Genomic DNA, 18,557 nt, shown 5'->3' with positions numbered 1-18,557 from the left:
ACATGTCAAGATCCACTCTGTGTTCTCTGCCATGAAAGAACTCAAACACTTAGAGAATTTAACTTTTGTCAGCATTTTTCCACCTGTACACGTGAAAGGTAGCGCCTTGTGACTACCCAGCACAGTTTACTGTCATTCTCTTGCTGAAAACAATAAACATTTGCTTTGCTATGAACAGCGTACCACAACAAAGTGAATGCAGCTTTAAACACAGACATGAAAAAAAAAGCCCTTAATGAAAACATTCAATCACGATAGAACAAAATTACCATATCAGTATGATGAGTACTCGCCATAATACTCTGATGATTACTCTGCTTTATCAAATTTAATTAGATTATAAAGGCTTAGCCTCCAAATAGCTGTGGGTAAGTAAATCATGTGCCGGCAGGAGCTGAGCTAAAGCCAAGCCAACTCTGTAGTGTAGCCACCGAGACAAAATGCATTCAAACAAATTAATAGTCCATTAAATAAAAGCAAAACTCTGCCGGCTAATAGTGCCTTAAAAGCATATTAGCATTAGAACAGGATAGACACTCATTTGTCTCGTAAGAGAGTGTTTTAGCAGCGAGAAACTCAGGGATGAGTTAGCAAGCCTCGTGATTCTTTCTTTACATACATGTGACATCTGGTGGAGGTCTTTATCCCTACAGTGCTGTGAGCGATGCTTTGACCTAACCCTGCCATGATCAATTCTTTCTTTTCTTCCCCCCTTTCTTTCCTTTTCTTACATTGTCACTGAAACTCATCCTTCTCATTTAAAAGGTACTGTATCTCCCTTGTCTCAATTAATCTCACTCTTTCCCTCTGTTTGCCCTTCCGCTTTTCCACTCCCCGCATCCCTGCATCCATCTTGTTCCTGCCCTCCCCCTTTCCCCCAGGCCCAGCCACCACTCTGGTATTCCCAAAGTCATCTGCAATCAGACATCTTCAATGGATTAATTACACTGTCCTCACACAGCTTGATTGAGCATCTAACATCTACACCCCACCTCCTCAGACCCTGATGCTCCCTCCTCACCTCCACCCACTTACAGAGCTTGAATGCTTTCCTCTTACCCACTTCTGTTCTTCCTTTCATGCCGCCTCTCTTTTCCTTTTTATCTCTGCTACTCTAAACCTCTCCGTTCAACTCCAGACCCCACCCCAGCCCCCTGTTCTCTAAAAATGACCAAAGCGGTCGTCCCCCTCTTCTCTGGGCTAGGGAGCCTTTACTAATTGGACATCGATTTGCGGGGCTCCCTCCATGATCTCTCCTGAATATCGGGATCACGCTAATTGAAGAATGAACTTAGGCGAGACTTGAACCTGGAAAGAGGGAGAGGGAGAAAGGCAAAGATGGACAAAATGCTTCAGCTTAAAGAAATACAATAAAGCACACACAGGGGTGCATCCATGGAACACGCACAGGTGCTCACGTACAAAATGGGGGAAAGAATCGGAGCTCCTTCAAAGATAAATGGGCATAGACATTTTGCCACATGGTAGGATTCACAAAATGTTGCACTGATCATTAGTATCTGATTTAGAGTAACTTTAATCAGCGGAGTCTCCATTAACTGCCTTAACAAAACATGAAAAAAGGAGCTGAGGAAAAATTAAACACACTTCTCCAAAGGAACAGTTTTACTTATTTTTAGCACACAAATACACACAGTCTCACGTTCACTCCTCCCTCCAACACACACATCCACTTCACATCAATCATGGATCCCAGACCATAACCCCAAAAGCAGAGTGCTGCTTTGAGTCATTCTAAAATCATGATGGATGACAACTTCCCAAAGCAATCCCTCTGCGTGCCAGCATCATTTAACTAAAGGCATCAACCTGCCCCAGCCAATACCACTCCGCTGTTTCCCTGGCCTGAGAGCGCCGGACCCGCCGTTCAAAGCCACTGACATGATCCTGAAAAAAAAAACATCCTCCTGAGGAGACATATGAAGGCTGCCAAAGAAGAATGAGCTTCACCCAAGTTTCTGATCATGAATCTGTATTGCCCTCCCCCCTTCCTTTCACCAGAGGTAAAGACGACGATTGTGAGGAGGTTAAGCTGACCTCAGGCTCACGCTTTGGAGCGGGCTTACCCTGGAGTGTGAGATGACAAAACATTTAGCCCGATCTCACTTGCAGCTCGCTGACAGGCTGAAACAAAAGAACAGCCTCGGAGGAATTTAAAATCATTGAATGAATGTCAATTAATTTCACAGGACGGACTTGAATTGATTAGAATATAAAACAATCTTTCTTGAAAGCAAAAGGGAATTGATGTCCAAGGCCTTCAAACAGCCAGAGTGGGAAGACAGAAAAACGACAAAATGAAAGAAAGACGGCTGATCTTGTGTGTGTGTGTGTGTGTGTGTGTGCTAAATGGTGTTTGTGCCCAGGTGCATGTGTGAGTGTGTTTGTGTGAGTGTGAGCTCAGCAGTTGTGTTGCACGCTTGGCTGGCGGGGTGTGTGTAAAGTAATTAACATGATAGCCTCCCTCTAAGCCTGATAGCCTGTTCCCTGCAGCGAGGTCGTTCAACAGACACCAACAGACACCTGAGCTGCGTCTCAGACACAACCCTGCAACGCATCTCTAATGCAAAACACACACACACACACGTTCTCCCCACATATGCCTGGTACCAACAAATACTGGGAACATACAGCTATCAGCAGAAATGACATGGTACATGTATACCTGTCAGCGGCATATTGCGTGATGGCTGACAAACTGTTTATACAGAATAAACTGACATTTATTAATTCACCTTGACAATCATGCAAACAAAATTCAAATAGATATAGAAACTGTGGAAGCAAGAAACAGAGACAACTAGAAACTCAGGGAGCAGCAAAAAATGCTCTAAATACTCGATTTTATTCACAGAAAAATGTTTTTAATGCCCAACTGGATTTGGACAAAACTAAGACATTCCATTTTTTAAAGTGGCTATAATCAGTATTTTTAAATTACAGTGTATTAAATGACAATGTGAAAACAACTCCCATTGGCTTTGTTGAGTTTGTTGAGTTTGTTGAGTTTTATAGTGAGTTTCATCTCATTGTTTAGCTGTCCGGTCAACAATTTTAATGTTTCGGTTCACTCTCACCATGGTCACAGTGTGGCCATAGTGAACGTAGTGGAGCATTTAACAGCTAACGAGCCACACGTTTCCCTCACGAGTTGTTAGAGTTCAGAAAGAGAGCGAAATGAGAGCGAATATTGGACTTCAATTCCCCAGGTGACCAGAAACATGACTCCAGATGAATGGTAATGTTGCTCCGAAAGTGTTGGATGTGTACATAAGCAACTATTTGCTAGTTTGTCATATCAAGTTAAAAAGTGATAATATGTCAGAGTTAACAATTTTTTTCTGCTGCCCCCAAGTGGCCAAAAATTTACTTATTAAAGAGCTAACTCTTTAGCCTGGGGAAACAGATAAATCTGCATTCCCCCCCCCCCCCCCCCCCCCCGCCCCTGGTCAGGCCAATCACAACCATCTATCTAATATGGGGGAAGTTTCAGACGATGATTGGGACTTTCAGAGCCTTCACACTTTACGCAGAATACACGAGGAAGTCATTTTCTGCGAGCACATCCTGGTGCCAGGAACACTACGGTGAGCATAAACCTAACTCAGTAAAGAGGAGTGCCTTTGAGGCATTTCCAGTAACAACCCAAATGGCTGCAGCTGACATGAACTTTCTGTTTAAGTATTATTTTTAAATTCTGATGGCAACACTCATTCACAGACATATTGATGCTGCACCATCACAGCTCACCTCTGCACACTATAATCTGTATACATTTGTCCATCACTCACTGTTACATCACATGGTTTGTTGCTTTGATTGGTTGTAAATCTATCCAATTCAGCCAGAGGCATTTCGGTGTACTGCCGATAAAAATGCCCCCTTGCCTGCCCCTCGCATTTGTGATTTAGTCCGAAGATGTCAGGCTATTAACTCTTTAGAGATCAAGGCTGAATTATGCCAAGTTGGATTCATGACCAGTGAGTAATAGCCAATTAAAAGGATCATTACTTGTAGCGCCACCTATAAATGATACAGTATAAAATTTTACAGGATTGCTTGGAGTTGAGATGCTCACATTTTATCTAAATGAGGTTGCAATTGTGCAGTTAAGAAAACGTAAGCCAGGTTTACAGGAATTTGGCCACATTTTGGAACTACGGAAAACATGACATCGATAAAAATGAGTACATAACATTTTTTTGGGTTGAACCAAGGAATCTAAGAAAAGCTTAACTGGTTTATAAATGGCCATATTGTGAAGCTATTTACACACACACACACACACAGGCACACAAAAAATAAATAATCAAACCTTTTTTGGACTATAGTCTAACTAAATCTGTAGATTTGATCCTGGTAACTAAAAAACAACTAAATATGACGAGACAATAAAAGCAGTCTCTTTGATGGAGGTAATTAAACATCCCATATGACCACTGCTGGCCAACACAATGCTGGGAGTATCCTTTCCCTTTCTTCCAGTACAATCTATTGTTTCCCTCTGCTTTATCCCTCAACCCCGGGACCTTCGCTCTGGTCCTCTATTACTAGAACTGTGGCTTGGCGCAGAGCCCCAAACACCCCCTTCAGCCCCACATAGCCCTCATTTGCTAAAGGATTAGAGTAGGGGCACCAGGGTCAAAGTGAGGCCACCACCAGAGACCCTAAAAGAGAAGAAATGCACACACACCAGGGACCACAGAGCCGCGAGTGCACGCACAAACACACACGCATTAGCATTATGTACACTCTGCACACATGACACTGCTTTAAAGCACACACAGTCTGAGGAGCATAACAGCATTATGTATTCACATACTGTAGGTGTGTAGGCAGGACCCTCATCCCCAGACACATACCGAAACAGAGACACAAATTTGCATGAGCATGTGCAGAACTAAATAAATTGACCTTAACTCTCTAACTCAAAAAAACACTAATACATATTTGTGCGACTTTAAAAAACCAGGGTCAAATAACAACTTCAGAGAGAGAGAGAGAGGAAGGCTGTTGATAAATCGTAGCGGCTCTAAGGCGGCATGAATCACACCTTCGAAAGAAGTCTAAGTGAGAGAGAGAGACAGGAGGGAGAGTCAGCGAGAGAAGAAAAGTGATTGTCAGGGAGAGAAGAAACATCACTCTGAAAACTTCTAAAGAAGGCCCTGCTCTGGGTTTTAAATGCTCTCCTCCCTCTATCACTCCCTCTCTCTTCCCACTTTCCTCTCATCCCTTTCATGAATTAAAAGCACGGCCGGTCTGTGGGGAGAAGCATAGTTAATTCTGATCAGATCTCCTCCTCCCCCCTCCCCGCCTACCCCCACCCTCCTCCTCTCCTCCCTGGGCGACGGTTGCCGTGCAGTCTGACAGACGGAGATGGGATCTGACAGTAAACAGGCGTGTGGATGCCCGGCGCGTGATTGACACGTAGGCAGGTCGGCGGGGGCCCGCCCCCCTCCTAATCCTGCCCTGTCAGCTCTAATTGGGGAGGTGGGGCTCTATGTCACCAAGGTGACTGATTGACAGGACCCCAGCTTTGCATAGATATGAGGGAAAGGTGGGGAGGTTCACGCATGGCATAACACTGTTAACACTACCTTACTGCTAATAGAGATATGTGTGTGTGCGTGTGGTTGTTGTGCGCTCATGCACATTCACCGACGCCCAGATGCAGGTGAACACACTCAAGAACATGGCTGAGCACACAAATAAACCCACAACAATAACCATGAACAAAATCTTCATGCATACAGGATGTCTGAACGCAGCGTGCATCTACAAACATGCGCACACACACATACACGCACAATCTCTTGACACGCTGTGATGAAGAGCAGAGGTTGTAAATGCTACAAGTACTGGGATACGGGACGCAGGGAGGAGCAATTCAGAGGTCTTCACCATGTCGAGGCCAATGAACGGCAGGGCAGGGGTTACAATCTTTGCTATAACACAACCTGTGGACACACACACATGTGTAATAGTTAATGTGTGTTAAATAAAAGACTATCTGTGAGTGTATTTGTGTGTGTAGGTGTTGAGGTGATGCCATTTGGACACACTTGATGTTCTATATGGTTGTGGTTTCCATCTTGGGGGTCAGGACCCCCTAAAGGGTTACAATATGATTAACAAGATAGAAAAGAAGACACACGCTATGTTGAGTGGCTCAGTGAGGCTGTACGTAGACACAGTAATGCTTTGAGCTAAATGCTAACATGCTCACAATGTTTAGCAGGTATAACATATACCAGGTTCATCAGCTTATTTCAGCCTGTTAGCACGCTAACATTTGCTAATTAGCATCAAACACAAATGAGCTGAGGCTGATGGGAATTCCATTAGTCTTGCAGGTATTTAGTCATAAACCAAACTACTGGACAAATTAAATTTTTGACCTAATGATGGTGCTTGATTCAAAGTCAGGTAATCACCTAAGTGATTACAATGAGCCCGGTCTCACTCCAAAGTCAGCGAATTCTGGCGCTTGGGCAGTGACTTGCAGCATCAGAAATCAACAAAAGAAGGCATTCAGGGGGTCAGGGGGAAACGCAGCGGGACAAGGACACAAGTTACGGCGGCGAAAGTCCAACTGGGGCGGGAAGGAGGAGTGGTGGATGGGTCCAACAAACAACTTCCAACTTCCACCCAAGACAGTGTTCGCCTCCTGTAAGATTCTAAAGCCAAACCCTGTTCATTTTTCCTAAACCCAACCATGTGTGTTTGTTGCTGACGGAAAAAAAACGTCAACTTGCGTTTTTTGTACCGATGTAGTGCATTTATTGTGAAAGAGACTGTATGTAAATATTAAATTTCCTGTGAGAACGGAAGTGTATTTTGAAATAAGACAATGCATGTAACAGGCAGAATTTGACATGGTGTCCCAGAACGTCAACAACCAACCCACCCAGGGTATCCTGCACGTCGTATGTGGACATGGAAAGTCCATGATCAAACGTCAGTATGTGACAAGGTTGGAGTGAGAATGTGTTGTTACATGAAAGATACATGAATATCTGAACCAAATATAACAACAATCTATCCATCAGTGGTTGAGACATTTCCCTCAGAACCACAAATGTCAACCTCATGGTGGCGCTACATGAAAAGTCAGAGGCTCAACAAAGTCATTTTCAGGGTCATACTCACAGTTTGGGCCTCTAATAGAACATGTTTACATGTTTCAGTGTTGATAAAACATGATTGGTCAAAACTAAACTATGTTTTGGTCAGAAACATGATCCTCATACTGTCTGTGCCTGAACTCCTGTATTCACCCTCTATCTGACACTTCATAGTAGCACCTGTCTCTTTAAGCTCCCCTCCTAAACAAGCTCAGTCTGCTCTGATTGGTCAGCATTTCCAGGTCTGCAGTATCTGCGTCTCTGCACAGTCATTGCAGCCGGAAGAATGACTGTAATGGCAAATCAGCCCAACATTTGTGGAAAATCTGGCAGTGTTAAAGGGGCTAAAAAGGGTTCCGCCAATATAGCCCCTTTTACACTGCCAGATTTTCCACAAATGTTGGGCCGATTTGCCAGCCAGCTGCGAGCGTTTGTACACACAGAGGCAGAAAGGCGAGTTGATCTGAGGCGCCCAATTTTCCGCCTCATAGGGTAGACATATTGGCGGAACCCTTTTAGTTTAAACAGACCGAGGCCGCCTTCCGCATCGGGAGGGGCTGTTGAAGACTTGTGGGAGGAGCTGTTGATGACGTCGCATGTGCAACCCACTGGCCACAACAGGAAACAGCCCGGGTTTGAATCCAGCCTGTGGCCCTTTGCTGCATGTCATCCCCCCTCTCTCTCCCCCCTTCATGCTTACCTGTCCTGTCCATTAATGGCAAAAATGCCCCCCAAAATATCTTTAAAAAAAATAATTAAATAAAATAAATAAATAAACAGGAAACAGCTGATAGCAGTAATTATGGAGCAGCTAGTAGCAAGAGGGAAACGCAAACCTGACAGACTCTGTAAAGATGAGCAACTGGGGAGACAAGGAATAGCGCAGCCTCCTTGCACCCATAAACGAAGAGGCCATTAACCATCAGATGACGGGGATGGTGAAGAACGGGCCGATTTATGAGAGAATAGCCGCCTGACTAGCCGCGGCTTCCCTCCCATGTCACTGTTTACGTCACACGCTGAGCTACACGTTTTGTTACTTGCTCACGCCCCCCATTGCCCTGAAAAAGGCGCATTCTGTATAAACAAAAGTAGGTAGGCTGCATTTTGCCACCCTCCTCGATTTTGTTTTTATACTGCCAATGCTGAAAAAAGACAGATTGGGCTTTCCTGCAAATTTGCACAATTCCTATCTAAAATGGGCTTATAACTACCCTACATGGTGGAAAATTGGGCGTCTCGGATCAACTCGCCTTTCCGCCTGTGTGTATAAACGCTCCCAGCTGGCCGGCAAATCAGCCCAACATTTGCGGAAAATCTTTAACTTATATATGTGGATCAGCCAACCCATAGAACATTAAATAACACTTTCAGTCATCAATTAATTAGTTAAAACCAAAGCATTTTTTATGTTAAAGTACTTTTTTGAAAGTACTTTTCATTTTAACTTTTTTATCTATATTTATCTTCTTAAGTGTTGCAGTACTTTTTCTTATTTTTATTTTGACTTATTATGCTTAAACCAAAGCAAATTCCTTATAAGTGAAAACCTACCTGGTAATAAATCTTATCTGATTCAGATGCAGTCTAATAAACCAGCTCTGCAATGAATTCTTCTTTAATGAAGGTGAACTGTTTTAGAGATATGTTGATTATGGCAACTTAATGATAGATTTGGAGGCTTTAGATTGAGTTATTGTTGTTGAACAATACTGTTCAAAGTTATACTGAGTATATACTGTTTGTCCAAAGTGTCTTACAGCACACTGTCTCACTGTCCACTAGGGTAGACTAAATGGAGGATGGCTTGACCTAATAAACTACTCAAAATTCAGTCCGTTTTTATGGACTTCTACTTTTTAATCTTTGCTTTTTTTCCTTTTTAAATTCCAGACAGTTTTACGTCCTCAGGCCTGTAAAAATTGTAAAAATGCAAAAATCTGAGAGGGAAAATTCACTGGTTAAGCTGCTCACAAGCTCACAGACATGTACAAACTATGATTAGGGGTCGCATGTTGCTGCCTGCTTCATGATGAGGGATTATATACCGAAACTGCTATAAGAGCCTGGCAAAGTTTGTGCTCCACAGCATCTGAATTTGCATAGCTAATTATGAATTGTTAATTGTGATGGCTCATATCTTTGTGTATGAATGTATTTTAATGATAGTGTGTGTGTCTGTGTGAGACTGCATGTGCACGTGAATGTGCATGTGTGTGTGTTTTGATTGACAGCTGCCACTGACCTGTGCCAGTCAGAGTGCCATACTGCGGGGCGGTGGGGTCGATCGCTACGGAGACGACCTTCGCCCTCATCTGCATCCTGCCTTCATTAGCAGAGCCAGGCAAGGAGAATAACAACCCAATAAATTAATAAAGAGAAAGAGGGGAGAGAGGAGGGGGGGGGGGGGGGGGGGGGGAGCGGACAAGAGGAGAGTAGGAAGTGCAAGGGTATAACGGGAGGAGAGTGAGTGAAGGAAGGAAGCAGACTTGAGGAAAGGGCAGGGAAGGAGAGGTATGAGAGGAAAGAGCAACGCACTGAAGTATAGAGGTCTGGGAGGGAGGAGATGGAGGTAAAAGCTGCAAAAATAGAGTGTGTGTGTGGATGTGTGGGTGTGTGTGTGACTGCTAAGGGTGTGCGGTCAGCTCAGGTAGAAAAAAGCTAATGAATAAAAGGTATAGAGAGTGTGAGGAAGACAGGCAGAGAGAGTAAAAGGTACATAATTACTGAATTTATCTGTCGCATTAAAATCCAAAATGCAGATAAAAGATGGATCTGCAGTATATTGTGACAACGCAGCGGACCACAAGTCAACCAGATTTGTAAATTTACCCAAGAAGGACTGGAAACAGATTTTCCCCAAAATATCTCTGGGGCAGATTTAGAAATGTGGCTCAGAGCCCTGTTTAAACAGAGTATTGATACATTACCATCTGTACTGGCTCTTAAATGCCAGTATTGACAGAGATGCTCTAACTGGTCCACATGGCAGCATTTTGACAGGGCCAAATGTTCCAAATCCCCCCCCCCCCCCACCCCCCTCTTGTTCATCATTGGGATGACCACACAGCAAACGTGTTAATAAAGTATGAGGTTTAATCATCCACTACTGGATACATAGCCTTGCTGGTTTTGTTCAGAAGCAGACAGAGGTAGAGGAAAATACCTCTCAAATACCTCTACACTTGCTGTAAAAGACACACATACACCCACACACAGAGTACAGAGTCCAGGGGATGCTTGCCGCGTAAATAAATTATGAACAAGTATGTTACGCGGCATAGACTGTTGGTTGGGAGCTCTCCCAGGAGGACTCCAGTAATGATGCTTTCTCATCTTCCAGCAGAGTTGTATAGCATACACCATCTTCCATTATTCCATCTTCATCAGCATGATGGATGGAAATACAGCCTATCCTTAAGCCAGGAGCTCTGCATTTTAGATTTCTCAGAGATTTTCAACAACTGAACTGTGTATTTCAAACTTGTGCAATGCTCCTCACAGTCGAGCGGTGGTCCCAACTGATGTAACCTCACAGCCTTATCAGGTAAACAAGTACCCCCTGATCGACGTCAGCATTTCACCTGCATTTGAACTGGATGATATTTAACACTACTGATTATATAAAAGTGGATATTCTAACGGTAATATAACATGCAATTTAGCTGTAAACTGTTTGGCCATTTTGGTCATGTTTGCGTACTATTACAAGAGTGACAAAAGCGGGGCATTTCAACCATTTATCTATTACTTTTATTAACCCACACATTGTCTTGACCTCAAGATGAAACCTACACAAAGCTTCATACCAAATTGCAACTTCAAATGGCGATGATTTATTTAATTTTTGTGATAATTGATCTTAAAAGATACACTGAGATTTTTACTCCTTGTACTGTGGGCATGGCTGCAATTGCGACTAATAGTAGATTTAGATTTTCAAATGACGTTTACCTGGCTGCTGATAAATTCTCACACTGACCATCATAATGTCATACTGTAAAATATCTCCAACTCAACAGAGCTAAATTATAATGACATTTCAATGGACTAAATTATGTCCAACAACAAAAATCTGCTCAGATGACGAGGCTGTAATCTGAGAGCAACTGGCTTGCGTGGCAGACTATCAATTTCCATGTACTGTATAGGTGTGAGACCAATATACCACCTGAGTAGCAGCCCATATTCTGTTTGACTTCATACTTGCAGCGTGTATTATGCCGTCTAGTTTGCCTAATTTTCCAAGCTTTAGAAATAAAACCAGTCCACACCTTGCCACTCAGTCCAACTTCTGATTTTCACCAAACTAGAAATAATTCAGGGTCTTTGTCCTGTATTCTTACAAAGGTGTGTGCAGGTAATTGTATAAAGTATGAACATGCAGTCAGAGCATGGGATGAGACGTTTACAGAACTCCCTAAAGCATACATTGCTGCATCCTGCAAAACCACGCTCATCTGTGTGAAATACCAAGTTTTTGGGGAATCCCATGTCAACCATTTATCCATCACTTTTAGCTAATTCAACAATTTATACATCACTTTTAGCTGACTATTTTGACCATTTATACATCACTTTTAGCTTACTATTTTGACCATTTATACATCATTTTTAGCTAACTATTCCGACCATTTATACATCACTTTAGCTAACTATTTTGACCATTTATCCATCACTTTTAGCTAATTCAACAATTTATACATCACTTTTAGCTTACTATTTTGACCATTTATCCATCACTTTTAGCTAATTCAACAATTTATACATCACTTTTAGCTTACTATTCCAACCATTTATACATCACTTTAGCTAACTATTTTGACCATTTATACATCACTTTTAGCTGACTATTTTGACCATTTATACATCACTTTTAGCTAACTGTTTTGACTATTTATACATCATTTTTTAACTATTTCAACGATTCATACGTCACTTTTAGCTTACTATTTTGACAATTCATACATCACTTTTAGCTTACTATTTTGACAATTCATACATCACTTTTAGCTTATTATTTTGACCATTTATACATCACTTTTAGCTTATTATTTTGACCATTTATACATCACTTTTAGCAAACTATTTCAACCATTTATACATCACTTTTAGCTAACTATTCTGACCATTTATACATCACTTTTAGCTAACTGTTTTCACCATTTATACATCACTTTTAGCTTACTATTTTGACAATTCATACATCATTTTAGCTTACTATTTTGACAATTCATACATCACTTTTAGCTTATTATTTTGACCATTTATACATCACTTTTAGCTAACTGTTTTCACCATTTATACATCACTTTTAGCTGACTATTTTGACCATTTATACATCACTTTTAGCTAACTATTCTGACCATTTATACATCACTTTTAGCTAACTGTTTTCACCATTTATACATCACTTTTAGCTTACTATTTTGACAATTCATACATCACTTTTAGCTTACTATTTTGACAATTTATACATCACTTTTAGCTTATTATTTTGACCATTTATACATCACTTTTAGCAAACTATTTCAACCATTCATACATCACTTTTAGCTGACTATTTTGACCATTTATACATCACTTTTAGCTAACTATTTTGACCATTTATACATCACTATTAGCTAACTATTTTGACCATTTATACATCATTTTTAACTAACTATTTCAACCATTCATACGTCACTTTTAGCTTACTATTTTGACAATTCATACATCACTTTTAGCTTACTATTTTGACAATTCATACATCACTTTTAGCTTATTATTTTGACCATTTATACATCACTATTAGCTAACTATTTTGACAATTCATACATCACTTTTAGCTTACTATTTTGACAATTCATACATCACTTTTAGCTTATTATTTTGACCATTTATACATCACTATTAGCTAACTATTTTGACCATTTATGCATCACTTTTAGCTGACTATTTTGACCATTTATACATCACTTTTAGCTGACCATTTCAACCATTTATACATCACTTTTAGCTAACTATTTTGACCATTTATACATCACTTTTAGCTGACTATTTTGACCATTCATACATCACTTTTAACTATTTTGACCATTTATACATCACTTTTAGCTTACTATTTTGACCATTTATACATCACTTTTAGCTGACTATTTTGACCATTTATACATCACTTTTAGCTGACTATTTTGACCATTTATACATCACTTTTAGCTAACTATTTTGACTATTTATATACCATTTTTAACTATTTCAACGATTCATACGTCACTTTTAGCTTACTATTTTGACAATTCATACATCACTTTTAGCTTATTATTTTGACCATTTATACATCACTTTTAGCTTATTATTTTGACCATTTATACATCACTTTTAGCAAACTATTTCAACCATTTATACATCATTTCTAGCTAACTATTTTGACCATTTATACAGCACTTTTAGCTAACTATTCTGACCATTTATACATCACTTTTAGCTTACTATTTTGACAATTCATACATCATTTTTAGCTTACTATTTTGACAATTCATACATCACTTTTAGCTTATTATTTTGACCATTTATACATCACTTTTAGCTAACTGTTTTCACCATTTATACATCACTTTTAGCTTACTATTTTGACAATTTATACATCACTTTTAGCTAACTATTTTGATTATTTATACATCACTTTTAGCTTACTATTTCGACCCTTATATATCACTTTTAGCTAACTATTTTGATTATTTATACATCACTTTTAGCTTACTATTTTGATCCTTTATACATCACTTTTAGCTGACTATTTCGACCATTCATACATCACTTTTAGCCAGCTATTTCGACCACTTATACATCACTTTTAGCAAACTATTTTGATTATTCATACATCACTTTTAGCTTACTATTTTGACCCTTTATACATCACTTTTAGCTGACTATTTTGACCATTCATACATCACTTTTAGCTAACTATTTTGATCATTTATACATCACTTTTAGCTTACTATTTTGACCCTTTATACATCACTTTTAGCTTACTATTTTGACCATTCATACATCACTTTTAGCTTACTATTTTGACCATTTATCCATCACCTTTAGCTTACTATTTCATACTATTTCAATCATCTAATACATTACTTTTAGCTACCTGTTTAGACTTTTCACGCATTCGTAATAGCAACTCTTTCTTTTCCAAAGTTCCCACTAGCAACTGCAGAAGTACCCCCTGAGGTACAAGCATGCCTGGTTGGGGATCACTGAATACAATAGCAACAACATCTAGGCCAGTTTCCTGACTGCCACTTGTGTTAGAAAAAGACTGTACAGATAGATCAGTTTGAAACATTGTGAGATGTTAACTGAGCCTATTACAGTCAAATCTAACTGAATTTGGGGAGGCAACAACATCAGCGCTCTCTGGAGCGACGTATAGCCTGCTATAAGCACCAAATAACAAATCACATCAAAAAAACTCATCTGTTAGGAAGACACAGGTAATGTGCCCAACCCTATTTTCTCTGTCTCTAACTGAGAAGTGCTGGCTGTTCAGGGTCGAGAAGTGTGAGTGCCGGGGAGCGGGGCCTGCTGTGCTGGGGAGGAAATTCTCAGGGCGATCGATGCGGAGGATTAGGGCCGGCTTTGGGGCTCAGAGGCCTGGATCTGAGCAGTATTCTCAGTGGGGCCCCTGGGAGAGCTAGAGAGGAAAGCTGGAGGAGAGAGAAGAGGAGGGCCAGGGGATAGAGGAGAGAGAGGCTAACCTGGAACTGTCAGGAGGCTGAGAGAGGGTTGGCCAGGCTGGGAATAGAGGAGCGGTCATGGTCCCAGTTGACATTATGAATGGCGCTGAGTCTCTGCCACCCACTCAGATAAACACACACTGGCCAGTCTGACTGGATAAGCTGCGGCGCAAAGAGGAGATTTAATGTAACAACAGAGAGAGAAAACAGACTGACAAACACAAATGAAGCTGGTTATTTCGTCTCCTTACACTCCATCTTTTAATTTTCTTCAGGCCAAATCGGTAGTTGTCTCCTAACTTGATGAGTGCAGCACACAACAATAGGCTCCCTCCGTCTGTGTGTCTGCCTCTGATGCTCATGATTGGTCAGCTCGTTCGCCAGCTCGCCGCTCTCCCCCGGGTACAGACGGTTGGATCCATGATTCATTTTGCAATGAGGAAAAAAAAGGAGAGAGCGCATGTGAGAGAAGAAACAGCCAAGACCACTGGGAAATTATACGGTGGAGCGGCGTGGTGGATCTGGAATTAAACGGCATAATTAATCAAGCAAAAAAACAAGCACGTTGCTCATACATTTATTATTTGCATTTTTTCCACTTCAGGAGATGTAATCAGCAGATATACGTTGGGGCCCCTGATCCATGTCACGGGGACCTGGAGGCCGAGCGTCCTATTCGACCACTGACCCTAAAAGCGTAAAGTGGGATCAGTTCTGCTCAAGGCTTGATTTTTTTTCCCACTGACTACCATCTCCACACAATGCCCTCTGCCTCCGAAGTAATCTCCACAACAAGCAGAACAAGTCCCACAGAATCATGTTGTTGTCTGCCCGTCCTTTAAATTGGGTGTCTGCAAAATTGGGTTCACAACTCTGGGCCCTCTGTGGAGTTGTTCTGCATTATGCAGTGTGTGCACTTGACCTGATGAAGAAAAAACTAGACAGTTTTAGAAAGATAGCGTGGAAATATCACAGCAATATGTTCCCATAGCGGTAAGAGGCTGACAAATGCATGTAAACACCCCACTTAACAACTTTAAAATAACTAAATCACCATTACAAGCATAGCTGCAAAGGTCACATTAGGTTGCGTGTCAAAAGCAGCACTTGCTAAAGTCATGCGCACTCCTGTTTGTCCATCATACTGTATCCTTATAACAGCTACTTTTTCTGATTTTGACATATGTGATTCTCAAGACAGGTCTCTGCTCAATAACAGCGCAGTTTCTTTAACACTGCACCTGCAATTTGGGCACAGATAATTTGACTTGTTTGAAACCCACTTTGAAAACTCATTTATCAGAGCAGTGATTGCTGGGTCTGTTTTGTACAGTCTTTTTTGCTGCTGACCAGCATGCAACCTATTACGACCTGATATTTGTAGGAGTTTCTGATAATAATTTAGTTACTTAAACGTCCTTTTTCATGTGGCATTTATGGGATTCTCCCTGGTCATTTTTGCTGTAATATTTTCAAGGTATATTTGCACAAAGTTCCTCACTGACTACATTTAGGAATCCAAAAGTTGTTGCCCCAATTTTCCAACATGAAGCACCTTTAAACCTTTTAAACCCCCCCAGCACCCGTAGTCACATGTTACAGATGTCCATCAGCTACAATATGAGCAAAGTGTTCGGTTCATTCCAGGTTAAAGACAAAAGGCGATCGAGCCTTTTCAGTTCTTGCTCCATTAGCTGACTCTGTTCACGTCTTTAAACCTCGTCTGACTTTTACAGAGTGGCCTTTCCTGACACTTGATAGACTTACTGTGTGTATGGGTGTGTATGCATTTGCAGCCATGTGCACATGCCTGCATACTTACAGGTATATATGTGTTTAAGTTGGTGAAGGCATATGCATATGCTTATGTTTTATTAGTATCACTTTTGTTCTGTATTTTCTTCTTCTTGGAAAGCTCTACAAATAATTATTATTCCTTTCTCAGATTGGTTGTAATGGTGTTTGGACTCCTGCAGATGGCAAAACTGTAGGAGAGATTTAAAAGTTAGCAAAAATAAGCATAATTTTGTGTGTTGCGTTTACTGTTTCCTACCTTGTTGAGCCTCTCATGACCCCTCAGATTGCTTCTGTGACACATCAGGGCGTCCTGTCTTCCAGGTTTGGAACAAATGACCTTAAAGATGAGGAGTCTATTTAGTAGAAACATTGCACGTACAGTTTATCTTTGCAAACTACCTATATAGCTTTCTAATTTTGATTTATTATTAGTTTTGTACCTGGTGATCAATTAAGTTAGGCTATCTGATCTTGTAATACAGGATGGTGAAGATGCCATAAAGCACAATGTCACACTGAGGTATTAATAGTGGTAATGTGTCCATTGCTTGTGATGGCTGTGAGAGTATAAAAGGTTGTTGTTATTGCAGGAATATTGATGTTTTTCCTCCCAGGATACAGAGCATCGCTGCGTTTACACGCTTCGCACATGCACTTCATCTTTCACCTAGATCTCCTGCGCCTCCGCCAGATGTACCTAACCCTCATTATGCCCATTATACATAAATACATCCGCCAAACAGTTTGAAACGTATCACTTTGCTGCTGGTCAATACGGCTTGTTCCTGGAGCGCCGTCATCAATCGAGCCATCAATATGGAAATATCACTGTGACCCAGACATTAATCAATGGGCTCCTCGGGGAGGAGAGGGAGGGCAGGGGCACCTAAAATCATCAATGAGACGGATCGGCCCGCAGTCAGGCTCGGACAGTCCGTATTGATAAGAGCATTTCCACCTGTAGCGGCCGGAGCGGAGAGACAGGCCGCATCTGAATTCAATACCCGCCGCCGCAGCTGCGAGCTCGAAGCCCAGAAAGACACGGTTGAGCGGAGATACGTGCCTCGACTCATCATAAGACTAGTCTCTTTCTCTCCATATATGTCCCCTTCCTCCTCCTCTCTGTCTACCTCACAACTTTTTTTTTTTTTTTTGGTCATGCCTCGCACTGAAGAAGCACATCACGCCTCTAATACAGAGCAACAATGACTTCAAATTAACTTCTTTGTCTTTATTCCGAGGCTTACTTTGCCGAGCTCCCCTCCTCCTCCTCCTCCTCCTCCGACTCCTCACACAATCTCTGGAGTTTAGTCAAACCCTTTTTCCTCCACCAACTTCAAACTGTGAGAGGGGAAGTGTAGCTCGACATCAATGAGAAAAGTCTTCAGATGCTCGTCTCACGCATTCATCTCACTGTGAGCGCGGGATTAAAGCGTCGTCTCAATGTTGACATCCAAACCTTGACCCAATCAATTAGGTCCATGCTCGGCGTTTGCCTCCTTTACCCGGATACAGCAGAGCTATGGATGATGGGTAGTGTGGGACAAGTCAGCCTCCTAGTGGCGAGTTTGTGCACGCACAAGGAAAGGCAGCAAAATGCCTGTGAGGACGTTTTATTAAAGAAAATTAGGATTTTAGATAACTGTAAATTAGTTAAATGGATTATGGGCTGCTTTAACTTTGCAAAGTATCATCTTTGCATCAATCCTGGCATCCCTGACAGCCCTGAGTGCCTACATTGGCCCGTAAAGCAATGTTGACGATCCCCATATTTGACTTCCAATCAAATCCCACACCGCTCTCTCCCTCGTGACACTCTTTAAAGGTTAGAGTTCAAGGGTCATGTGTCCTGTGTGCACACGGGCCTGCCCTTTTCATTCCCAATCAGCTGCGCTCGCTT

The 18,557-nt window shown here is 41.4% G+C and overlaps 1 protein-coding gene across 2 annotated transcripts in view; it reads right to left on the bottom strand.

The window, feature by feature from the left end:
• The window catches only part of npas1 (neuronal PAS domain protein 1), an 83,056-nt gene extending 64,828 nt beyond the window's left edge, over positions 1-18,228 (bottom strand). The window contains exons 1-3 of one of the 2 annotated variants that reach the window (XM_033631848.2): positions 17,905-18,228; positions 15,112-16,994; positions 14,882-15,022 (exon numbers count right to left, since the gene is read on the bottom strand). The gene's annotated coding sequence lies outside the window, so the exon portion shown is untranslated. The remainder of the gene's footprint in view (positions 1-14,881; positions 15,023-15,111; positions 16,995-17,904) is intronic. The other variant, XM_033631845.2, reaches the window with a different exon arrangement.
• Positions 18,229-18,557: the final 329 nt, after the last annotated feature.

The sequence above is a fragment of the Epinephelus lanceolatus genome, chromosome 4 (assembly GCF_041903045.1).
Source record: "Epinephelus lanceolatus isolate andai-2023 chromosome 4, ASM4190304v1, whole genome shotgun sequence".
Classification (NCBI taxonomy): Eukaryota; Metazoa; Chordata; class Actinopteri; order Perciformes; family Serranidae; genus Epinephelus; species Epinephelus lanceolatus.
Note: the sequence above shows the minus strand (reverse complement) of the source record. Positions and strands in the feature narration are given on the sequence as shown.